This window comes from Eupeodes corollae, chromosome 3 (assembly GCF_945859685.1).
Source record: "Eupeodes corollae chromosome 3, idEupCoro1.1, whole genome shotgun sequence".
NCBI lineage: Eukaryota > Metazoa > Arthropoda > Insecta > Diptera > Syrphidae > Eupeodes > Eupeodes corollae.
In genome coordinates this window covers 137687489-137694362 of record NC_079149.1, presented here as the reverse complement: position 1 = coordinate 137694362, position 6874 = coordinate 137687489, and positions in this window count along the sequence as shown.

The following is a 6874-nucleotide window of genomic DNA, read 5'->3' as shown; positions in this document are numbered from 1 at the left end:
AAGGTCTACGAAAGTTATCAAGTACTTTACCTATAGATTCAAGACTACAAGGTACATTATGTAACTAGCTCACTTCTAAGGGGTCCAGATATATTTTTTGTCTGTGAGTTAAGTGAAAATTGAAATCAATGTTATTTGATATTTTATTTATGCCCCCACCACTGCGAGTTCTGGGTCCACTTAACACGTAATTCAATTTATGTATATTTTCCCGGAATATGGTACGAATTCGTAACTCTCGAGAAGAAGCGTGAAGATCTATTACAGATAACACAAAAGGACAATCAATATGATTTATTGAGGTATCACAGATAAAATTTATAGCAAACATCTTTTCGTGGTTTTCTAATTTGTAAATGCCAATAAGCTGACATTATTTCAATATACAAAGGCATTTCAATGTTTCTGTACCTCAAATTTCTTACACCTTTGTTTTGTTCTTAATATAAGAGCATTGAAATGAGGACTCCACAATTCAATATTGAAGTACTGATCTATTATACGCGACGTTATGCGCTTTTAGAGTGAAAGAGACCCAAATACTAAAAGAACTATGCGTGATGCACAAAATTAATTTTGTTTGTGTTGCACCAATTGATGGGATTTTTAATATAATTTAAGAGAAGTCTGAAAAATTTTGTACACGTTCAAAATTTTTTTTAAATCATCTGCAAAACTGAGAATTTTATAAAATAAGGTAGATCATTAATAAAAATAAGGAACAGGGTTGGATCTAAATGACTCCCTCGCCAGAAGTTTCTAAAAAAGGCTTAGACATAGTCGAATCAATATCAACAAGTTGACTGTTTTCAGTTAGATATGCTGTAAACCATTTATGGCTGAAACACAAACACGCTTCAGCTTCGGCTTCGCCTGACGTTTACGAGTTCAGCCATAGGAATTCAATGCATGCTATCACAATGGAGCTTCGACCTCACGTTTCGTTTGACAATCGTAAGGAAAAGAACGTAATGTGACTCCAAACGGAAGCTCTAGTTCAATTATCTGAACATTTGCTTTGTCTGACAGCTCATCAGCTGTAAAAAAATGTCAACAGACAAAATATTTGCTCTTTGGATGGATGAAATAATAGAAATGTCATTCAAAGCAACCTCGAAGCAGGCCTAACGTAACGCAGACGAAGCCGAAGCTGAAGCGTGTATGTGTTTCAGCCATTAAGTATGGTGGAATGACAAACTTTGTACGCCAATTTTCTAAGCAAAATTGTATGTGCCCTATGAAACGCATTTGCGAAATAAGTGTAGATACCATATAGCCCCTTTCCAAAGAGTTGAGTATATAATTCGTAAAAAAAACTTAATGTTAGTGGAAGTCTACTCGATACAAAATCGTGTTGGTAAGGAGTGATTTTATAGCTATTATCTTCTTGGCAACACTGGTTTAAACAACTGACGCACGTTTCGTGTTTAGTTTTACTTGAAAACATCTTCAGTTTGGTCTCTAATTTAACCGTGAATCGTCTTACAAACGAACAACGTTTAAAAATGATTGAATTTTATTATCAAAATGCGTGCCCTGTGAAGGAAGTTAATCGCAAGAAAAATTGTGTTCAGCGAAGAAATAAACAGAATTGTCGATTTGGAGTTTATTTCGAATTTTGAATATCAGCCAGAAGCATTGCAAGAGCTACCAATGCATCCAGAAAAAGTCACAATTTGGTGCGGTTAATGGACTGTTGGCATGATAAGACCGTATTTCTTGAAAGATGATGCGAATCGTAACGTAACTGTCAATTGTTATCGCTACCGTGAGATGATATCCAACTCTTTTTGCCCAAAATGCAAGAGCTTGACTTGCATGACACGTGGTTTTATCAACATGAAAATTTAGTAATTTGTCGGCAGTTATTTATTTTCTGTTTTGAACCACTTTTGTGAATAGGAGTAACGAAGAACGTTTTCCATTCTCGTAAAAATTAACCATATGTTAATGTCTTTCTATGAAGGACCTCATTGGATATTTTTGGCCAGAAAATTCTTAAAATGTTGTGAAGACATCTATTCACGAACGTTTGCAGCTTTATTGTAATGGCTGAAGTAACCTTCCAGGTGCTGTACTCATAAAAAAGCACAAATTCGACATTTTTGCGAAACAGTCGTAGCTTTGTTCTTAAGCTGATAAAATTATTCCTATATTAATTTTTGACATCATACGGAATGCCGCTTTTGCTTTGCGGATGCGGCAGATGACGACTTGTTCGGTTCCGCCTTCAATACTTCCAAGGTATTGAATGCTCTCCACTTTTTCCAGCGATTGCGAGGAAATATTTATTTGAGAGGATGGTCTGGTTCCGAATCTGATCAGTTTTTGTTTTGCCGGGATTAATTTTAAGCCCCACGACTTCTGCTTCTGTCTGTCTAACTCCGCTACGGATTCCATAATAGCAATTAGTTTTTTCTGGAATACATCTCCTGCGGCACAAGCCACTAAGAAATTGTATGTTTTTAATTTGCTTGATTATTTCAAAAGGAAATCAAAAATTCTACTTCGAACAATGTTTTGTTTGAAAGATTATCATTAGTTGACAGTTAAAAATAATTGATTGCAAAGATCATTTCTTTGTAGAAACTTATACATTCCGCAGGAAAGAACAGAATAACAACTTTTATCAAACTTTTAATATTTAATTGATATGATTAATAAAATGGATCTAGATAGTTTTTAATAGTTCATACCTACAGGCTCTATTATACAAAGGTGTACCTAAGTGGCAATGGATTGACACATACGCTTCGAAGAGGTAACGACTGCATTGCAGGTCAAGCAATGCAGTGGAATCGGCTCACACAAAAAGGAAGAAGAGCTGGACGACCGAGAAGCACATGGCGCAGGACAGTAGTCGAGGAGGAATCAGTGTCACTACGCAAGAGTTGGAGGGAGCTGAAACATATCTTCGAAAACCGTACACTATAGCGTGTAGGCGTAATAGAAGCCCTATGCCCCATAAAAGGTTCCCAACGGACTTAACAGGTCTATGGACCCAAGGAAAAAGGTAAAGTCGTATTTCTATTACATATTTACGATTCAAACATTTTAAAAATTCAAAACTTAAACAAAAAAATAATAATTTGTTTATATTGCTTAAAGGCACTATCCTCAACAAATAATTACGATTTGCTTTCCTAAACATTTACTTGTTTAAAATTCATTAAAAATCAAAAGTTTGCAAAATAAAATAAAATAATTTAAATACAAAATGTCTTCTTTTTGTTGTACCCTTTTTCTAGAATGTCGGTAATTTATGAAGATCCAAAAACTTTAAAGAAAAAACCTACATTATCAAACTTTGATCATAGAAATTTATTAAGAATGCAAACTAAAGGGTGATTCTTTAAGAGCTTGAAAACTTTTAAAATAAAAAAACGCATAAAATTTGCAAAATCTCATCGATTCTTTATTTGAAACGTTAGATTGGTCCATGACATTTACTTTTTGAAGATAATTTCATTTAAATGTTGACCGCGGCTGCGTCTTAGGCGGTTCATTCGGAAAGTCCAATTTTGGGTAACTTTTTCGGGCATTTCGCCCGGAATAGCCCGAATTTCTTCGGAAATGTTGTCTTCCAAAGCTGGAATAGTTGCTGGCTTATTTGTGTAGACTTTAGACTTGACGTAGCCCCACAAAAAATAGTCTAAAGGCGTCAAATCGCATGATCTTGGTGGCCAACTTACCGGTCCATTCCTTGAGATGAATTGTTCTCCGAAGTTTTTCCTCAAAATGGCCATAGAATCGCGAGCTGTGTGGCATGTAGCGCCATCTTGTTGAAACCACATGTCAACCAAGTTCAGTTCTTCCATTTTTGGCAACAAAAAGTTTGTTAGCATTGAACGATAGCGATCGCCATTCACCGTAACGTTGCGTCCAACAGCATCTTTGAAAAAATACGGTCCAATGATTCCACCAGCGTACAAACCACACCAAACAGTGCATTTTTCGGGATGCATGGGCAGTTCTTGAACGGCTTCTGGTTCTTTTCACTCCAAATGCGGCAATTTTGCTTATTTACGTAGCCATTCAACCAGAAATGAGCCTAATCGCTGAACAAAATTTGTCGATAAAAAAGCGGATTTTCTGCCAACTTTTCTAGGGCCCATTCACTGAAAATTCGACGTTGTGGCAGATCGTTCGGCTTCAGCTCTTGCACGAGCTGTATTTTATACGGTTTTACACCAAGATCTTTGCGTAAAATCTTCCATGTGGTCGAATAACACAAACCCAATTGCTGCGAACGGCGACGAATCGACTTTTCACGTTCTTCAGCAACACTCTCAGAAACAGACGCAATATTCTCTTCTGTACGCACTGTACGCATTCGTGTGGTTGGTTTAATGTCCAATAAAGTAAACTGAGTGCGAAACTTGGTCATAATCGCATTAATTGTTTGCTCACTTGGTCGATTATGTAGACCATAAATCGGACGTAAAGCGCGAAACACATTTCGAACCGAACACTGATTTTGGTAATAAAATTCAATGATTTGCAAGCGTTGCTCGTTAGTAAGTGTATTCATGATGAAATGTCAAAGCATACTGAGCATCTTTCTCTTTGACACCATGTCTGAAATCCCTCGTGATCTGTCAAATACTAATGCATGAAAATCCTAACCTCAATAAAATCACCCTTTACATAAAATGACTCAAATAAATTTTTAACACTAATACTTCACGGATGAAAAATAGCTCTCAATTTAGTTACGAACTACTCTATCAGAGGTGCTACTTTTCAAGAATCTATATTTTCCATTAGAAAAGTACATCTATTTCCGTTTCAATTCATTGATTGTTTCTGAAAAATCCAACCACAATAATTTTTCCTACAGTAATGTCTTCTGCACATCCGTCCTCAATTATCAATGATATAAATCTTTTGATCAGGATGTGTAACACATTTATTTTTATCAATAAATCACTACGAACAAGATTCCAACAATGTTGTCATCTTGTGAAATTCTAATTTAGTTCATTGGAAATTTGAGATTGAAGCATCATCAGAATCAATCTGACAAATATCGGATTTCCCCAAAGCCCAAAGAGTTTTAAAGAAAATTTCCTATACTCGAATGAGCGCAGAACATTGGCAAATCTTTATTAGAATCTCTTTATAATCAATCTTCTTCCATAACTATGGCTTTGGCTTTTTGAATCGTGAGCGTGACGTGACGTTGTTGGTTTACATACAGCAGCCGCAAGTCTCTCTCGAAATAAAGCCAGCCCAGATGTGAGTATGACGTTTGGTGTGACACTCCAACTGTAGATAGGTATATTCAACTTGTGCTGCCAATCAATTATTGTAATTAAATTCTAATTAAGCGGTGATATTATTTGTCAACTTTGAGCGCGAGCCTCTCTCGAAGTGTTACTGTAGGTACGTACATAAATATGTAGGTTCTATGTGCCAGTTGTCACAAATTAATCATTTAACAAATGCGAACACAAATATTCCGGATTAGCAATCACATCATTGGTGGTGGATTATTCAAGGATATCCGCGTTACGGATAAAATGTTTCATCTGGTGTTTGTTACACTGATAGAAATTCCCCGCAATCCAATGACAATTTATTTATTAACTTCATAATGTTGTTGTTTGTTGTTATCTACTCAACAATGAAATATTTACATACAACTAATTTATATGTTTAAATTTGTAGTTTAAGTTGAAAGCGTCGTCTATCAATTGACAGTTGATAAATAAATGAGAGAGTCGTTTATCAATTGACAATTGATAAATAAATGTCAAAAATCAATTATTGGTAGTTGCGTAATATTGACTGACGGTTTATTACAGTTTTTGGAATTCTAAGCAGCTTGGTTTCAAAAGTTTCAGTTGGCTATTTAAATGTTAAAATTTGATATTGTTCAATTATCAATTGATAGTGGCCTCCATCTTTACAAAACTTTGAAAAAGCGTCAGTTTGGTAAAATTTGTCTCTTTCAATTTGTAATGTGGTTCTCTAAGTGTATGAAGTTTGTGAGGCCAATTTACGTGGAATGTATTGATAGATGATTGTTAAGTCAGGAAAATATAGAAGGCCAATACTTCCTTTTCTCTGCTTCTGTTGCTGCTGCTGCTGCTGTTGTCGGTACTCGATTACTGCTGCTGCAGAAAACCAAAACGACAACAATACCATTTGAATACGAATCCGAAAGTTTGGATTCGATGTGGTGCGGTGGTGGTGGTGGAGGTCGATGTTGTCCTATTTATTGTGTTAAATCTGAAAATGCTTTTGGAACGCATCGCTTTGTTTATTGGTGTATATGTACCTAAACCACAAATCGCCATTTCTTCTTTTTTAGTTTCAGTGCAAAACTAGGAAATAATGAAGCGGCTCAGTGAACTGTGTCCGTATTGCAAGTGGACGAAGAACACTGTGTATAAACCTCTTTAATAGGTACATATTGCTGCTGATGGTGTATACCTAGAGTAGGTACGATTGAGCTCATTGAAAATAACCTCCTATAGAGTCCATAGAGGAGTATAGTGAAGTTAAACTGGAACACATTGCGATGAGGCAGAGTTTTATGTACCCACATTATTGACCTCACCAAGACCTCCAGCTGCATCAGCATCCGCACCATCATCGTCATCATCATCATTATTATGATCATTATTATCATCGTCTTCTTTTTCATCGGTTAGTTTAGAAATTTGCTGACCACACTCACTTGGCGGAAGCGCAGTCTTGTTGTTGTTGTTTTAGAGATTCAACGCCAAACTCCCCTTTTTCATCCTCCGGCGGTGTAGCAATATTCCAAGTCTATAGGTATAATACCACATTCAGAGAGGTCTTTCTCTTGGCTCAGCGAACAAGATCAACGACTGTCGATAATGCTTCGAGCAACAACAACAACAAC